Raw genomic sequence first — 20,501 nt, 5'->3', positions numbered from 1 at the left:
ATATTTCATGATTTCATGTCTGGCTTTATTCTGCTAAGCCATTGTCCACAGAAGCTTCTTTACTAACAAATAGTAATAAAACATATTTCAGCATACATAGGGGACTCCCACATCATCCACACCCTCTACAAAAGCAACGTCTGCATTAAACGCATACACATGTGGAAACCATTTCAGATCCAAGCCTCAGCATGGTTAATCATTTTTGAAGAACTGTCATCTTCTCATTTTAAGGTGCACAGTTCATTTGATATTTCTAGTTTATAAAGATATAACATAAAAATCACGAATCATTTATAAAAATGACAAAGTAAATAATCTGTATTTTCTAAAACATACAGCAATGCAACAATTCATACTGAGTTCATATCCTGGCTATATACTGAGTATGGAGTATATACAATGAACCATCCTGTGTGTTGTGAAAACTTGCTTAGCATCCACTGAGATTTTCTTGTGTTGTGCTACTGAGTATCTATATATAATGAGGTAAGGCCACAAGTTAATGATCGACCATATTTAGAAATAATATTTCAAATAATGCCATCATGATATCAACCGTCCAAGACATAGAGATAACAGTCCTCCCAAATAATATTGTCTGCAATAATGAGCACCAATGGCTCAGCCAACAGCAGTATATTGTTAGAAAACAATTTTTATAATAGTTTTTCACCAACTTTCTTTCAATTGAGTTTGTTTTATTTTCGGTACTATAGCATAGCATAGCAACAATTTTATTTGTTTCCAACGTGACATTTTTAACTATCATATCTAACATTTGATCTGTAGAGATACATTACAAATGTGCCAGGGTGAAAACAGCTGATTTTTTTTCACTAAAATGTAAATTCAAAGGCTCAGATTTTCCTTTCCATTCCATTCTTACCTAAATCATTGGAGCAAAAACAAGAAAAGCCATTACATCAGCAAATTAGTTCACCCAAGCAGTAGCCTCAAAACACAGGTTAATTTGAACTGTTCAAATATAATTACTTTAAAAAAGGAAAGGATTCATTACTTTTGTGATGTTTGCTGGTTCACTGCACCATTGTCGGATTGTCAATAAGCAAATTACATCCAACACCATGCCCTTCTGCAGAACAGGTCCCCGGAGACTCTCCACTTGCAAGCTGTGCTTTGTTTCATTTCTCCTTTGACCCATATTCACTTGTATTTTATTTTAACATTTTGAAACACTCCTAATTCTACATAATAATTACATTAAAGCAATGTAAGCAGTTTAATGTAAATAGGACTGTTAATAAGACATTTTTATTTTATGTAAGGCTTGTTTGGTTACTTTTTTTTAATTTTTAAAGTGATATTCCAAAAAATTCATTGAAAAGAATGCACATTACTGGAACACTGTGTGATACTTTGATGTGTGGATTAAATCTATACAGTTTAGGCCACACTGAAAATTTCTATCCCTTCAAACATTTGCTGTTTCCTTGTGGGGAAAACATTTGAAATTTCCTTACCTAGTTTTGTAAAATGAAGAGTTTATAATTATTATCCACAGCTAACCTGCCATGCACTAACACCTCTGAATGTCTATTCCTGCCTACAGTTGAATTTAGCTTTTATCAATAAACTCTTTGCACCCTTCCCTCCTCTCTCTTCCCCCACAATCTATGAATCCTCCCTTTGACACGCACACACGTGATCATGTGGCATGTACCTGGCTTGTCTTTCTGTACTTGGCTTCTTTCACTTAATCTAAATTTCCCATTTATGTCTATGCTGTCATAAATGGCAGAATTTTTTTTTCTTTTTGACAGCTACACAATATTCAATCCATATTTGGTAAATGGATTCTTAGGTTGCTTCCATGGAAGGGATACTATGAATAAAGTAAACATGTGTAAGTAAGTATGATATTGGCACACTGGTTTCCTTATCAAATAAAAAGCATTTCAACAGTAGAACTGTTTATGATATGATATGACAGCCCCACCCACAATGCTTGGAGGAGCTTCTATACTATTTTCTATAACAGCTGTGATCATTCTGACCTACAGGGTACAAGGCTTTCCTCTCTCCACATCTTTCCCTGAATTTATTATCTTGTTTTTTTTATCTTGACAGCCATTCTTACTGGAATAATTATGTATTTTATTTTACTTAGTTGTTTTTGCTTGATGATGGCTTTTATTCTTTTGGGGGGACAGGGTCTAATTGTGTGTCATTGACTACACTTAACTCACTGTATAACTCAGTTCACTTTAAATTCAAACTCATCATCCTCCTGCCTCAGACAAATGATTTTGGAAAAGAAGCTTAAATAATCTCAACTATCCCATTCATGTTTAGAAGCCTATACTGGTATTATTAGTGTGGTAAAATATATCATTTGATACAAAATGAAAACTTTCATTCCTGGAGTTGTATGTGCTGATAAAATGGTGATACATTTACTGAAAATGTTTACATGTATTTGTCCTAAAACAGAGCTATTTGTATGAAATGTTCTCATTTCAGAACACTTATCACTGTTTTGTGAAATGTAAGAGATTCAAGTTAGCAGCATAAAATCTCCTGCTCCATAGCTCTGTGTGTTTTAATTTATGGGCCATCAAAATAAGGGGTGGATGAAATTCCATTTTATTACCTTGTATAATTGCAGTACAATAAAAGATTAGCGAAATATGGGTTTCGCATTTTTCTAAGTTATCACTTCCTCGCTTTTTATTAAGAAAACAGTATCTCAAATGTCAAATAATTTCTGTAATTGAAGAAAGAAATGAACTGCTCTTATAAACTTCCAAGAGGATAAAACATTATGACCTCCTGTAAAACACGAATAAATATTTTAGTTTTGCCTAAGTAATTAGCAGAATTTCTTTCTATGATGGCATTTATTGTAACCATTAAGAAAACAGAGGAAATACAGATTTTTTTATTTTAATTTAAATAAACTATCTACTTTTCCCACCAATCTTTATATTTAGTTGATATATACATAAACCATTGTTAATATTAATGAATAAAAGCAAAGAGAAGATGAGGAGGGAAGTAGGGACAGGCCAGAGAGAGGACAGGGTTTTGGCAGATTTACATTTGCATGGCAGCTATAAACAGGCCAGAAAGAAGCTGAGAGACACTGAATTCTGGTGTCATGATTAACACTGACTAGGACAAAGGGCAGGAAGAGACGCCTTTCAGTAAATGTCTTTCTGCTATCACCTGCACTGGTGATGTAGAACTTCAGACAGATGTTCAGGACTTCTCCAGTTCACATTACCAACCCAGTATTGTGATTATGTGAGTGTATTTGATGACTTCTGTTTCATCTGTGTCAACAGAGGAATGGCGCCCTAGTTAAAGGTTTCACATGAAGTGCTTTCCCTTAGACTCAGCCTCCTGGTGATGAGAAGCTTTGCTGCACTGATCCTTATAAATTCTGAAGACAAGACCTGTTTATCTAGCACATTCTTTATATTGTTCAACTCTGACAGATGCCAAGAGGGGAAGGAGTCTGGCAATACTCTTGAATAATAAATATATCCAAGAATTAAATTTGGATATTTCTACCCTATTATTCAGGCCACTATATTTTTAATGTCACTCCTTTCCCCACAAGTATCAATGTCTTTATGAACCCAAATCAAATATGATTGATAGATAATTCAAATAAAACTGAATAGCTTTCAAGTAAAGACAAATAGTTCAACGCTGAAGCTAATCTTTGTACCAGTGATATCTTTCCTTTAAGTTACTGTGTATTCCCTGAGCCAGTAAGCTAGCCTTAGAGTTATCAACACAAGGCAGATGAGTAAGAAAGAAGAAACATCTGTCAAACTATACACTTCCAAAAGACAGAATGTATATGAAGAGAAAAAAAAGAGAAAAGAATCTTTGAAAATAGACAACGTACCTAATATTCCAGCATGATGACATAAGATAAACCATTTAACCATTTTTATACTCATGTTTTGACCTCTATGCACACCTCTAGGAATAGCAACTTGTAGACATTTTAATGCACTGATATCACTGACAATGTGATTTGTTCAAAGATGTTTCCAGAAAACTAAAATTTGGAGATAGAAATTCAAGATACTGCTACCTTGTATAAACTCAAAATGTTCAATAAATCAACTGAAAACTCTCAGAATCCACAACAAGAAAAGAGAACAGACTTTTAGGAAGGCAAAAAGGAAGGTTCCAGACAAGGAAAGCAAATTGACTTATCAGAAAGAGGTACTTTTAAAAATCTTTCTTAAATGAATTAGTATACATAAAACACTTGAAATATCTTTTAAAAAACTAAATTGAAATGCCAGAAGCAGTGGCACACACCCTCTAAAACCACCACCAAAGAGAGGGAATCAGGAAGGTCTCTTTGTGTTCAAGACCACACTGGTCTACATCTTGAGTTTCTGTCCCATCAGAACTACATAATGGCACATTGTCTTAGAAAAACACAACACACACACACAAAAAAAAAACAACTGTGTGTGTATCTCTCTGTGTTTCTGTGTGTGTGTGCGCACGCGTGCACTTGCATGAAAAAGAGGGAGAGATAAAGAGACAGAGACAGAAATAGAAGAGAAAATGAGTAAAAGGGTGTCTCAATTAAATATTTATATGAATAAATACTCATCAAATATAGCTTAGTGGATGACTTGCCTCCATTAGAAACCCATTTAATCAAATGAAACCTAGGCAACATGAAGGGAAAGTTGTCGTATAGACATTCCTTCACCCTGTGCTTTTTCACAGTTTTCCTGTCCACACAGACCTCTGCTTTCTCACTCTGATGAGTCTTATCTGCTAACGACAGCCAAGGGTCCCAGGACTGATGGAGCTTTACTTTCCTGGTCCTCCTGTTCAGAATCTTTCTTCTCTTTTGACCAAAAATTTCTTGTACCTTTTGAGACAGCCTAAATTTTTCTTTGTATCTTTCAACATATCTCTTTCTTTGCCCATAATTAGGCCTCAAAGTTATTTTCTTTTTGTCCAAAGTATACTTGATGGTTTCCAGAATTCTTCTTTCCATCCATCAACTGACAAAATAGTATATTTCCTGCTTATGTATGTCCAAACCTGAGATATGAATTTAGTTATGGTTTCTTTGCTTTATTTAAGAAGCAACTGATACTCTCAATGTGCACAATTAGTCACTTTCTTTTCCGTAAACCATACTTCCTGCTATATTCCTAAGTCTACATAAGACCCCTACATCAAACAGTCTCTACTTGACAGGGCATATTGCTTCCCAGCCTTCCTTCTTGGTTTCTTTAAGTGGTCTAGGCTAGAACCTGGATCTCTCTATAGTTGAATATTAACTTATATCTAGTTTTTTTATATTTACCATATGTTTCAAACTCACATGACCTTAGGTAATATTATAAAGTTCCTTCAGCAATGATATATCACAATTCTATGGAAATGTAACCACAGAGAAAAATAAGCAATCTGCCAGCACACCCATACTTGTATAGACACTTCTACCATAGTTTGTATTTTATAACATATATTGCTTGCTTATTTTTATCTATTGATAAAATTCTTTCTTGATGTCAAGAATTCATCATATCCATATTTCAATGGAGACAATACTGATAAATAGAACATGCTAAATAAACTTACAAAAGAAGGGAAGGATACTGAAGAAGACATTATTTTAAACTGTACAATTGGTATTGGTGAACTTATTTGCCAACTTATACTTTACTATCAATTAATCATGTATATCCAGTGGAAGTCATTACTTCACAAGACATTCCAAACTTAACAGGAATTTGGAAACATTATTCCAGCATACTAATATACTATAATACTACTAATAAAAACATTTTGCTGTATACTTTATAAAATTTTTCTGCTAAAATTAATTTAAGTTTGGTCCATGTTAGGACTAATCAGGGAAAATTATGTTGGCTTTCGTATTTATAGCTTTTTATAATTTTCATAGTTTTATTTGTAGAAATTAAGACACATTTCCACTACCTTGTGTGTTTAAATATATTCTGAAGTTCAAAAATACACAAAAAGCATCCATGAAACTTAGCTTGTATTCAACATTCTATATATTTTAGAATTGTACTAGACTGTTTTTTGAATAATGATGCCACTTGGAAGACTTGATCAAAAATAACATGTCCTTTTCTATACTGTGAGATTATGAAGAACAAATTAACACTGCATAATTTTATTATGATTAATAAATTCATTTGAAGAGAAATGCAAAAGCTAGAAAACTTCTACTCACTTTAGTGTATTAAGTAGAATTAAATCTAGTTCCTACTGGTTTTAAAAGCAATCACCTAACTGAAAACCCAGTGGCATCCCAAGATCTGTATGCCATTTGTTGAGTAGAGGATCTAAGTAATTTCTTCATGTAAGTCACTTCATTTAGTATTTTTACAGAGTCTATCCTGCTAATGAAAGTGATATTACTAATATAACAATAAGTAGTACATTATTGTATAATATTATACAGAAAAAACTAAATTCCATCCTTGTTATAACTTTGTTTACATTCCCTATGTTTTGGTTGGCACAATTGTTCCTCTTAATAGTACTATAGTCAGGTATTTTCTCAAGCCAGGAAAGTTATCATGAATGATACTAAGAAACAAAAGCAGTGGCTCTTTAGTATTTTGAAAACATTTTTAATATTCCTTACCATAACGAAAACCACAATGGAATCATAATCTAATTTGTTGATTTTATTGATTGAGTTATTGTAAGGAAACATAATCCACAAACTGATGAAAATGCATCTTAGAGCAAATAAAAATTAAATCATAATTGATTTAAAAGTTGATATAGTTATAGATTATTATCTGTATTTTCTTGTACATTAAGAAAAATGTACATATATATACAAAATCTATACAGACTAACATACATATGATAGTCCAAAACTGCAGCTAAAATAATTAAAATAAGTTGGACCCTCTTATATTTGTTCAACTGAATGTACCAAATATATTCTTGTTTCTGCTATTAATAAGTTAGTAGTAAATAATGAGACAATTGAGTTGTAGGTACATTTACAAATGTGTACACACAGATAGTTGTTAAATACTAGATAGATGATAGAATGATAGATAAATAGGCAGATGGTTGGATAGATAGATGGATAGATGACTAGATGTAAATAGATTACATATGGACAAACGAGTAATGATAGATAATGCATGGTTGATAGGTATATAGATGGTAGATATAGATGAATGTTGAAAGGGGCATAGATGATAGCTGACAGGAAGATAAATAAACATCAGATCATGATGAATAGATAATCCAAATCCAATGCTTTCAGCTAGAAACATAGGATTCTCTTGTTATGTGATGGTAGACAATCTGTACTGATACTGTCTTTTTCTTTCACTTCCAAATAAAGAAGTAAAAGCTCCTGTACCACCTTACCAACCACCACACATAAAACAACATACTATATTGCATCTGGTGTTTCTTATTCAGCAAGACTATTGTTTTCCACTTGGAATATGGCATTTGGAGTCAGAAAACATTCCAGATTACTCCAACTCACAAATAAACGCCATTCTCTACAGGGAGGCAGCAAACTCAAACAAGATTGATGGGTTCCCCGCAGCAGGCATCTTTACAGACACCCCTTTGACTCTTCACCCCCTTTTATAATTTAATTACACGGTACTGGGAATCCCCAGAAACAGAACTGCATTTTCATCCATAGCTGATTTCTATTTCGAGCCCGTCATGTTAATAGTGAAATAAATTGTCCTAATTGCCAGCAAACTTCATCAAATTCACATTTCTTCCCTATTTTATTCAGTTCTTATTAAGACCCATCTCCTAACGTGCCAGATTTGTGAAAGAAGCTGAGTTTCAGAATAAATTCACATACTAATATTAAGTAAGGACATTGTTAACTCTTTTGTTCTGTAGTCCAGGCTGCCCTCAACACTTATAGTTCTCCTGCCTCCAATTCCGTGGTCCTCAGATTATAAGCATGTACCAGCTTATCTAGTCTTCTAAATTAATTCTTCAAGTTCAGAGAAATCTATTTAAACATCTTAGAAAATTTTATGATTCCTTGTTCATAACTTTTAACTTAATAATTGACACAGAAAAAACAAGAATCAATAAAAAATAATTAAATTTTAGAATTTAGCTATATTGAATACTTAGTTAATTCTAATACACATATGGATGGCATTAAAAACTTCAACAGTAATATTTTTGCTTTGATAATTTGTTACTCCTGAAATGCTTCTAAAAACTTTGATGTACATTCAAATAACAAAACCACATATTGAAAAATTTTGAAAGGGTAAAACAGAATTCAAGATTGTTTTTTTTTTTTTAAAAAAAAAAGTGTCAAACCTAGAGCTGCACTGCCTACACACGGATCCAAGGTCAACCACCTTTACACCAGCTGCTCTAACTCAGTCCCTTGCTCTTGCAAAACCTAGCTTTCCCTCTCTGACTAAGGAGGTACGTGGAACAGATGACCCTCTCCCCCCAATATCCCCAGTAACCTCTGAAGATCTATTGCTTGAAGAATTATAAGGGAGAAGATGAAGAAAGGAAGCACTACCCCAGGATGTGGAAAGATCATAATTTCCCTGGATGACAAGAAGGCATTGCAAAATCCCTGATTCTACTAGTTAAATAAAGTTAAGCAATGCTGATTACATGAAGAAATAATATTTGAAAATGACTCCAGAAAATTCTTCAAAAGGTACTCTGACTTATAAGAATCTAGTTAAGACGACACAAACAAGTCTGGAGTGGGAGACGGCTAACACTTTCAGTATTTAAGCTTTTGGGGCACTTCCCATGGGAAGTTGTCCCTACCAAGGGAGCCATTGGCTGTATTTCTCTGATAAATTTCTTCAGATCCAGATCCCTGGCCATGTTTGGAGGACAAAGATCAAAATTCGTCTTTGCAGTTTCTACTAGCTCTCACTCACTCTTCTGAGAATTGCCATAAAGGCAAATGTAGATGGACCATGGTTGAGAAACTCCAATAGCATAAGAGAAGCTGAACAAGAAAGAACCGTCCTGCGCAGACCTCCTTTAGCAAGGGATTTTGTTCCCCAAGGGAGCAGCAAAAGCATAGCTAACCTGGGCTCATAGGAGTCCACAGCTTTGGACCAACAGCTAGGGAGCCTGCATGGGAACGACCAAAGCCCTCTCCACCCCCTACATGTGTGTAACAGTTGTATAGCTTGGTCAATTTGGTACTCCTAGCGGTGGGCTCAGGACCTGTCCCTAATGATCAAGCTGCTCTTAGGAACCTATTCTCCATAATGGGTGCCACGCCCAGCCTTTATACAAAGGGAGGAACTTACTCCTACCTCAACCTGATATGCTGTCCTTTGGGACAGTCCTGGGAGCACTGCTCCTTTCTGAACACAGAGGAGTAGCTGGGGAGGGGTACAGAGGGAAGGGGGAGAGGGAACTGGAGCTGGGGAGGGAGGAAGGACTGCTATTGGAATGTAAAATAAATGAAAAAAAATTAATAATAAAAACGAACCGGGCAATGGTGGCACATGCTTTTAATCTCAGCACATGGGAGGCAGCGGCAGGCCAAATTCTGTGAGTTTGATGGAACCTATTCAACAAGAGCTGGTTCCAGGACACACAGGCTCCAAAGCTACAGAGAAACCCGGGCTCAAAAAAAAAAAAAAAAAAAAGAAAGAAAGAAAAAGAAAAAAATCTAGTCAGGCACCATCACACACAAAATACCATGAGTCAACTCTCATCCTTTGCTTATATCTACCAAAAACCCAATAGCCAATTACTGTTCTGGAAATCCATCACAGCAAAGATCTTATAGATTTCTAGTTATTTGTGTAAGTGAAAAGCATGGACTATTAGGGGGATATAATAAGTAGCCTTCACTGTCATTTTGGTTGGATTAAAAACCACCATGGGAGGCAGGGTTGAGAAGATAGGCCATTGGTTAATAGCTGATACTGCTTTAGCAAAGGAACTTAGTTAGCTTCCCAGCTCCCATTTCAGGAAGTTCACAACTATCTGTCGGCCCCAGTCCCCCAGATCCATGGTTGATCTTCCACCTTCTGGAATCCTCTGGCACCCAAACAAATGTGACATTCACTCACAGAGACATATATGCACACCAAAATAATAATAATTTGATTTTATAAAAGAAACTTCCTTTAAAACGGAATAAGCGTGGAAACACACCTCTGTGTGTGGTTATGAGGGTCTTTCCAGGAAGGTTTAAGCAAAGAGCTAAGGTCTCCCTCATGGAGGGAGTAGCACCGTTCCTTGATCTGAGGCACCAGACTGAAGAGAGAGAAGGAAAGCTGAGCTTTCAATCACTTACTTTCCATTCTACACTGCAGAAGTGTCCAGATGATTCAGACAGCCGTGGACGATACTGTCAAATTCCCATCCGGATAAATCTTTCCTTCCTTCATTTGTTTTCTTCAGATGTTTTGTTTGGCTTTGTTTGTTTGTTTTGCCACAATAATGAAAGAGTAATTTGTTCAGGGAGAATAAATGTGCTATATACTATTAGAATAAGTCCTCTTAAGTAGATTTTGCTCTCGCATACATAATATGAAATGAGGTCACAAGGTAATTCCTAAACAGAAACTTCCCATAGTTGCTTTTGCCACACCACGGCCTTGTTCTGTGCTCTATGTGCTAGATCCCAGTTCGCAAGCTTCGGGCAAGGGGCTGGAGGTTGAGATTACACGAGCAAAGACAAACCGATACACAGACCTTCAAACACTGGTACCAAAAGCCCATCTTTAATAGCACCATGGAGGCTTAAATACACTGCAGTCAATGGCCAACAGGTGAAAATCCCATCCTCTGATCCTCTAAGCTAGGCACAGCTTCTAGTAACTTCAATTAGAAGGTTCTAGGAGGGAAGGCCAGGACTCATTAGTCCCAACAGCTTTAATTAATAATGTCAGATGAAGTTAATACTTCCTTTTTGCTGTACTTGAGTTATGGTTTTACTCTAAAACATACCACTGCATTTTGCTTCTATGTGTTTTATGTCAGGCTGAGATTTTCAAATTGTGACACTGATTCTTTCCAATGTTTCAAAGAGGCAGTTTCCAAGATGATTTTGTAGATAAAAATACTTGACATGCAACCCTAATAACATGGGTACCATGCAGCATTCCCAGGAAAAAAAATCATGTGTGCTGATGTTAATTTTCTATCCCATTACCCCTATAGTAATATAGGAAGGAAAAAAAATAGGAGAATTGATCAGAAGTTCAGGGATCAACTAGCCTGGAATACAGCAGCAGAAACAAGAGGGACTTTCAATTCTCTTTTGACCTACATATTGATCTCCAAATGTTGTGATACATGAGATCTCACTTATATACACACACATACTACCAAACCAAACAATACAACTAAAAGTCTAATTAATTAATTAATAGCTCAGAGACACACAGGATTGGATTTCCTATATATTTGAATTTTTAAACAATAGTATCCCATTCTTACTGTCTCTTCTTTCCAGAAAAAAATTTGGAGTTTCTTTATAAATCTTAACATAGAAAAGACTGAGATCAGATGGGTCAAGTTACTAAAACTGTGTGATATTGTCTGGGAAAGCTTTCCTGGGAATATCCAAGTTATTGGATGATAACTGAGCTTAAATTCATATGAGCCTCCTATTCCTGCAAATATCACCAGATTAAAGCGCACCAATAATTATTCTAAGAAATAGTAAAATTGTTCTAAAGTATTCAGGAAATGTTCCTCACTACAGAGGAAGCAAGGATCTTAAATATCTGCTTATCAATGAATGAGCCTCTGGAAGTGGTTTTGTTTACAATTCCAGAGTTGGCATTTTTTATGTCAATCATTCATACCTGAATTCATTCTCCAACTGATATTTCTATAAAAGGTTCTGAAGATGTGCAAAGACCAAAAGTTATTTGAAGTTATACAGCATAACCTCTAGAAAGTCTCTGTTTAAAGTATCAAAGGATGAGCAATATATACTGAGAAAATATCTTGGCCTTAACATTATTCTTCCCGATTAAAAGATTTTTTTTAAAAGGTTATCAGTGATTCCTTGAAGTTAAATTGGTAACCTAAACACTGCAAATTCTTCAAACACAATATGAGTTACAGAAAGAGGATGCATTTCCTTGGGAAAAGTTGATTAGGGTCATAACCTTTTATTTTGGCTGAGTTAAGAACCATTCTTTTTGTAGTCAAAAGAAACTGCAACTTGGAGGTATACTAGAAATGGTTCTTTAGAATTTGGATCTGTAGGCTGCCTTTCTTTAGAGATATACTATTTATGTGTATTTATGTATGCATGCATACATATACATACTTGAAAAAATCATTTTATATATCAATTTAGTATCAATCAATGACATTTTTATCTTTGAGGATCTTATAATTAGACTTAATTTTCATTCTTTCAGGTTGAAATGAAGATGGTTACATTTATAGGATGATGAAGAGTGGCCAAATTAAAACCAGAAAATACCAAATCTCAGTAGATTTTTGCATGTTTTATAATAAAAGCAACAACAAACAATTACAATGTATATGAAAATTTGAAGTGAAGTACTGTGTACCACATTTAAAGGAATATCATAGCAGAATCCATAGAAATAGATTTTCTTAAGTCAGCAATGAGGCTTCTATACTAAATATTCCCCTGAGTTAAAAGTCATCTAATGATCTCAAAGTTTCATACAAGGACAAAGTCTTTAATTATTTCATCAAATGCAAAATTAAAAATTCCCCCTCTCTGCTATAATGACAATTATTAGTACTGTCATTCCTTTAATATCGTTCCATTTGCATTTAAATTCATTCAAATATGACCACATTGCATACTGTTAATTACATTCCATTGTTCAGGACATTTTGTTTATGTCAGTTCCCAGAAACACCAGAAGGGATCCTGACACTGGAAATATTCGAGTTTTGAGGAAATTGTTGTTAAATTATCTGAATTAGTTAATTTTTTTCTTATCTGAAATCTTCAGAGGTTATCTGTTTTTCTCTTTCATATATAAGAATCTATTACTATTTGAAGCTTATCATACAGTCTGGGTTGAAAAATCCTGTTATTTCGATTCAGATGTTTATTTACGGGCATTATTTCTCTTAGCAAACTTGAGCAAACACTCTAATGTCTATTTCTAAATATCCCTAACACCAAGAATCTAAAGTCCAGAATTTTAAGTCAAAACCAAACTTAAATGCAAAAGAAAAATCAAATAAAAGTTGTTATTTCAAAAAGGAAACAAAGTGTAAATCAGCAAATATTCATTAACCATTCAAATCTTGAAACAGTGCTGTTCTAGAGAAAGAGAACATAAGCCTCTTGAGGGATTACAATGGTTCTAGAAGCCACAAATAATGAATAAACAAACAAGAAAACAAACAAACAAATAAATAAACAAATGCAGAAAAAGTCTAGATAATAGTAGCTCTTATTCAATAGAAAACATCCGAAATACTGCATTAAAATTTATATTCAAGGGACTAGGGAGAGATCGTCTCTAATAATGTGTTTGGTACACAAGTATGAGAACCTGTGTTTTATTTCCATCAACCACACTGTCAAAGGTAGAGGAAGACACGTTTGCTGGGAATTTTGTCTTTCTATAACTGTTAAAGAAGCTACGTCACCCATACAGTCTCACTAACATAGCTGCCTAAACATCACCTGAACAATAACAAGAAAAATACACATGCTCACATATAAGGGGGAAAGCTCAAGAGGCCTCAACCTTAGACAAAGAGCTACAGTAACTGAGGGAAACTGAGAGCAGAAGGAACCGTCTAGATAAGAACCCACTGTTGCCATTTTCCTAAACCATTTACTTTAAATGCTTATCCTTGCACCCACAGTAACTCTATCTGTCACCCAACATCAAAGAAACTTGGAAAAACTGTAGCAATTTTGAAATGGGAACACACAAGCAACTTACAAATAGTTCCTAGATGAGGAACACAAGGCATACACACAATTTTTACAGAAATTGTCATACATATCAAACAGATGATTATTTAACACTTATATTAAATATAAACATAACTCAAAATAGTAATATATCATAACTGATTTGAAGCTGATTCTGTGTTGACAAATTTATGAAAGAATGCTGAAGAACTTGATGTTTCCTATTATAGTTACCATTTCTAGAACTTTACTGGTGTTATCCAAATACCATAGTATGCCTGAATAAAAAACATTTCTTTGATTCTCCAAGTGTTCTCTGTTCATATAAAATGTTATTGACTGCTTTAGTAAAAATTCAATGGTAAGATTTTAGTCACTTTGTTGCTATATGAATTTCTTATTTGAATTACTATGCTCATGGATAAATACATCATACATCATACTTCCTGGCACGAGAAAGTGATAATTATACCATAGAGCAATAACTGATTCACAGGAGGTATTTTCACATAACAATCTAGAGCTATGTATAACGTTAGCATCAGTCAGACTTAACAAAGCATTTGATTTACAAAATTTCTATTAATCTCTAATGCATGTATCTCCAAGTATTAATTAAATGAAGAAATAAAAAGTCAAATATTGATTTCTGCCTGATAAGTGTATGAAAGAAAGTTATAAGGAACCATGTGAGTGACTTGTATAATTAATAATGAACTTGTGGCTTTAAATGATAATCGTGTCCCTTCACACAACCATTAATGCTTCATAGACTTTTTTCTTATATACTGTCTTAGTAATTATGGCTACTATTGCTATAGTGAAACACGATGACCAAAAACAACTTAGGGAGGAAAGGGTTTATTTCCCTCAAGATTTCATATAACAGTTCATCATCAAAAGCAGTAGGGCAACATTCTGTGCACTGCAAGAACCTTGACGAAGAGACTGGTGCAGAGGCCATGGACGCTGCTGCATTATTAGCTTGCTCATCCTGGCTTGCACAACCTCCTTTTTTACAGAATCCAGGACTACGACCCCAGGGATAGCACCAGCCATAGTATTCTCTAGCTTTTTGACAAAAACTAGCCAGCACTTACACCTTTTATTACTTCTCTCCTTAAACTATCATCATAAGAGAGAACTTTTCCCAAGGATTATTTCAGTTATTTCAATTAGAATGATGTATCTTTAAGAGTAGTCATGCTCATACAACCATAAATATTAAAGGATGACCTCTTGAACACTACAATGAAGTTATTTCTGAGTTAGAGAGACTGCCCAGTTGAGAAAGCATTTGACTCTTAAAAATGAGCATTTGAGTTTGATTATCAAGATCAATGCAAAATTCTAGGGATAGTAGTACATGGGTGTTGGTCAATTTATAATTCCAGTTCTGAGGAAGCAAAGACAAGAACATTCTGGGGGCTTACAAGTCATTTTGTCTAACCTAATTGTTAAGCTCTAAACCAATGTGAAACCCTACCTTACAGAGGTACATGGTGGTCTTGAGGAAGGTACTCAGTAGGACCTTGTCATCTGGCCTTGACACGGATAACCACACACATGTACCTGCGTCTACATGCACACAAAAATACTAAAAAGTAAATACTATTGCGTATTTCCTTTTGAAGAGGTAAGAATGACATAGCAGTCTGGTGTTCAATAGCATCTGTCCCCAAAGCATTATTTCTTGTTTCCTTTTTCTAGTGTCATCTTTAATCAAAATTAATGGCTATGATCTTGCATCAAGAAGGCCTGGAATCTCACTGTTTTACAGTATCAGTTTTCTTGAACCTGGCATTTATTAATGGCATGGCAGTTCCTATTCACACTAAGTAAGCTTTAGAGTAAATTTATGTTGGAATCCCAAATGATACAGTGTAAATTTCCACTACTCTCTCAGATCTTTGTCTAGATAGCCCTTAGCCTTCTGATAAAAGTAAAGTGTAAATAAAATGCTGAATGAAATTGCTTGTTTGAAAGGCATCGTGTTGAAGTGGAGATTATTAGTTGAGCAAGTGTATTTCCTGATAGGGAAAGACTTTGATTTAAGTGGTTTCCATGTTCCTAATAGCTTTACTGACATGCATGCACTGTAAAATATGTCGATTGCAAATTTTATGTGCATGCATTGTGTTATCTAGGAATTATCTCCCCTTAATATTGTTTAAAAGTGCTAACTTTGTTTGAGTATAAGAGGATATTTTACTTTATTGATCTATCTGAGAACTGAGTGATGAGTTACAAATGATATTTTCAGACAACTGTATTGAAGACAACTAGATTAAGATCTAGATTAAGATTAGGAGTGGATTTATTGTTCCCTTTCCCATTTGAAATACACACACACACACACACACACACACACACACACAACACCCCTAAGGGTCTTACATGTCAACCTAAATGTTGCTTATTGCAGGCTTGAGCCACCATGCCCAGTTATAATATGCTCTTTAATAAATAGTTTCAAAATTATGTAGCTAATACACTTTCCATTTTTAAAAGTGAAATTATGTGTGAGTACTCTCTATAATGAATTAATATTTTATAATTGTTTTAACATAAAAAATAATCATGTGTTTTATTCAGTAATCTATTTAATTTTGTTTCTATTAATATTTTTCTAATAGCATATCACTCTGCATAGTCAATAACATAAGTAGGAAAGGCCATAGGAAACTCCTTGATCTCATTTTCTTAACAGAATCATTTATTTTAATCAGCAGATCTCTCAATATACTACACAGACTAAAGGAGCAAATTTATTAATTACAAACCAAAGTTCTCAAATTTCAAGTCAACCAACAGAAGTGTTTGGTAACCTGATGACAAAACAGATCCCACACTGCCACAATTTCAGACAAAATATGTATTCATCTTCATGAAAGAGTTTTTTGAATTCTAGATACCCTAAATGAAAATAAATTGAAGAGAATATATCCAACTCGAAGTTAAGATCTGCAAGACTAAATTTCTTCCCCAAAGCATAAATGGAAAAGTAGTAAAGCTAAGAACAAACTCACTCCTTCTATCCATCTATTGTAGCCAACATGGAAATAAATTTGTGTTGATTTCCTATGTCATCTTAAAGCAATGTCTTTAAAATTCACTTTTGTTAAAATAAGGACATCTGACAAACTTCAAGGTCTGCTTGCTTTCTTGTCTTGAATGTGATTAATTTCCTCAGATCATTAAGAACCCTATTTAAAGATAAAGGGGATTATATGAATTAGAATTCATCCATTTCTCAAACCCATGCTCCTTTGTTGTTTTGTGACCTACTGATTTTAACCAGGATCCTCTGGACCAGGTTGGTACAGTCAGCTGGAGCCTGTTCACATTTCCATGGGCACACAGTGTGGGAAAGGGATATGAATGTGGGGAAAGTGGAATGATAAGAGTGAGAGGGATAAAAGCATGGTTTCAAGTAAACAGAGTTCATTATATACATGTATGAAACTGGCTTATAAAACTATAAAAATGTATAATTAAAATTAATCAATTGTAAAAGGAAATAGAAAAGGAAAAATCGTTGCAATGACATCCTGACTGAATCACAGTTTCCAAAAGCTCGTGTTGTGTTAGCTGTGCTCCCTCACCAGAAGGCTCTGTCTACCACCAAAGTTAAAATTTGCACATTCATATATGAAATTGTATCTGTCATTTGTTGGTTATTGCTCCCATCCCCCACCCTGTCCTACTGTCCTTAAAACTTGGAGTAAACAGGAATCAAGCTTACTTTCCATCTTTCTAAGCAATGATACTTCTCTGCTATTAATGCTTAATATTATTCTATTCTGTCTGTGCAAGAGGAAAAAAAAAAGAATTCCTGATTTATATACCAAAACTCAAATCGTAAACTATAGAATTCCTTTAAAACATTGTCATTTACTGTTTAGAACTCCACTGAGCTATGTCAGAAAAACTATATCCTCCTCAAGTCAATTAAAACCATGAGAGACTTTCACTGAATACCTGTCTTGATAAGAGCAGGAAGTGGTTCATTCTTATAATCCTATAAAATAGGTATTTCCTTTAATCTTGTTTTACAAATACAGTAATCTTAGATTCAGAAGGATCCTACAAGTTTACCAGCATCACAGAGTAGGGGGTGGGGGAGATAAACCTAACATGAACGTCTATGTGATCAAAAGTCTTTGTCTACTCACATACAAGCTTTGTTTGTGCTACACTTTTCCATTGGGGTATTTAAATTTCTCTAGTGTAATTACTATTATAATGAGGCTCTTCTTTCATTAACTTGTTTTCCAAAGTTAGGAACAGAAAATAGCGTAGTAAAGAAAGAACTTCTTCCAAGTTCATTGTTTTGTGCACTTGATTTCTTTCTTCCTCCAAGGGATTGTTCTGAATTAGGTATTTCTTTTCCTCAAAATAAATGTTGTTAGAAATAAATTGGGTTAGTCTCTAGAAAGAGAAAGAGACCAAAAAAAAAAAAAAAAACTCAGAACGCAAGAAAAAGAAATGTAATGACTTAATCTTCTAGTTGTAAATCTCATTTTACCTAGAACATTTGACAGCTGGAGACAAGACAATAGATATTTTTTGGTTATTGGTCAAACAAATAAAGCTGACTTACTCGATTAAAGTTAAAGAGTGTTGTCTAAAGCCCAAGTAGGTGGTTATTGAGCTCAAATAAGTAATCCAGGGAATGATGTCACGTTTCCTGAGGTTTTTCTTAAGAACCATCATTTCTTTTTGTCACAGATGTCCTGCCTAGTGATGAAAACTCTGGCTCTAATACCCTCGGCACAGAGAGGAGGGAGATAGCTGGGGTGAAGGATTCTTGTTGGTCAGTGGTATTGTGCCCCTGCCATGGCTGGAGAGAGCAAAGAAGACCTGTCATTTTTTTCATGGTTGGCTGTTCTTAGGGTCAGAGTACCACAGACATTCAACATCTACCTCCAAACCTGCAGACCCTGGGCATTCAACATTCAGTCACTCTCGGGAGCTCCTTGTATAGTATTAATCTAATTCCTTAGAAGTTTAAGAACAAAAATTAAAGCAATTTCTACCTTTTTACTTCTTTTTTTTAACTAATTTTTACTTTTACTTGACCAAACAGGGCATGTCTAATCCATTCTTTCATACCCGAGAAGCTTCAACTGTTTAATATCAATAAAAAAAGGATTTCTCAGCCACCCAAAAGTCCGTGACTTAAACACGCCACGGTTCTTCGATTCACTATATTAAGATTAGTTTGTTTTAATGTACACTATTTTTATCATTGTGGTTGTTATATTTGTGGTCTTTATTCTGTCTTTATGATTAAATGCTCTAGATATAAAACAAAATTTGGGGAAGATTTGTAGTTTAAGATATGGCTTGCTCTAAGAGAATCCCTTAGTAAGTCAATAGATTTATACTCATCTAAAAAGAGTCTGGCTACAGCTTAGCATATCATGACTCAATGTTGATGAAACAACTCTATATAAATTATGCATCATTACAGGAAGCTGTGACTTTTTATATTTGAAGCATATAAGTATATGCCATCCAACTTTCTCAGTTTATGATGAAGAAGATAGGAGCTCATATGCTGTGTATAAATCAGGGTTTAAAGCTGATGCTTCAGGCTTTCTTCCAAAGGCTGAGTTCCAAGGTAAGCAAGCCATGGGTCAGAAATACTCCTTTGGGTCCTGTCAGCCTTTCTCAAGCAATGCAACTTACCATGCACTTGTCCTGTAAGGTACCAATGAGCTACACCACTAGAACAAATTCATTTTCAAAGTCCAGAGCATACAAAAAATATAGGATACTCCCTCTGATTCCAGGATCTTCCAGTATTTCACTTCATATAGTTTCTAATAGAATTGTTTCTACTTCTTACAGAATCAGACAAGCACATATAAGAAATCTAGGGTTAGGAATGCACTGAGCTTAGAGGGAGCTTGGAATTAGGGTGCCAACACGTGGGCTGGTAGCCCCAGGTTCTTCCTATTGAGTAAAGTCATGAGGCAAATTTCCCAATTAAGACATTCCTCTTCACAGATACCAAGAGTTAGACCATCAGTTTAGCTGGTATGTTGGGGTGATAAAACGCAGTTTCAAGACCATTTTTATTTGTTTGATAATTTTAAATGTAGAAAAATATTGAGGGAAAAATGTTCTGTGAGCCCCAGTTTCTCACCAGAGTCTTCATTCTACAGGAAAATGAAAAGTACTTGTGTGTATGGCAAGGGGCTTTTTACGTTCTTAAGAAAAGTTTAGGGAATTTATTTTCTCTATGACATGCTTGTCCCAGGTATCAATCCCAGGGTTTCAGCCTTTTCCCACTAGCCTCCTGATCAGACCTAACCAGCTAATAAAGTCATTTTTAACCGTAGTATTTAAAAACAAACTGAAGAATAATTTACCTGTTTTCTAGAATAAATAGTGTCTCCCAGGAACGAGAGATGCTCTGAGGTAGGAAGTGGAGGTGGGAAAGAAGGTAGGATGCGATGCTCACAGCTGTGTGACTGACATTAGGCCGAAGTACGGAAACCCAGGGCTGACGACAGGAAAGGAAGCATCGCTGAAGGTTTCCTCTCTAACCTTCTCCACCATCTGGGCTGCATTCTTTATACACTGATAGATTAGGATTGTTGGTCTCATGGAA

The 20,501-nt window shown here is 34.8% G+C and overlaps 1 protein-coding gene across 1 annotated transcript in view; it reads right to left on the bottom strand.

Annotated features, from left to right (window-relative positions):
* Erbb4 (erb-b2 receptor tyrosine kinase 4) overlaps positions 1-20,501 on the bottom strand; it is a 1,076,399-nt gene that overhangs the window by 856,330 nt on the left and 199,568 nt on the right. The gene's annotated exons all lie outside the window — the stretch shown is intronic.

The sequence above is a fragment of the Alexandromys fortis genome, unplaced genomic scaffold (genome assembly GCF_014885135.2).
Source record: "Alexandromys fortis isolate MF-2015 unplaced genomic scaffold, M_Fortis_MF-2015_v1.1 scaffold_40, whole genome shotgun sequence".
NCBI lineage: Eukaryota > Metazoa > Chordata > Mammalia > Rodentia > Cricetidae > Alexandromys > Alexandromys fortis.
Note: the sequence above shows the minus strand (reverse complement) of the source record. Positions and strands in the feature narration are given on the sequence as shown.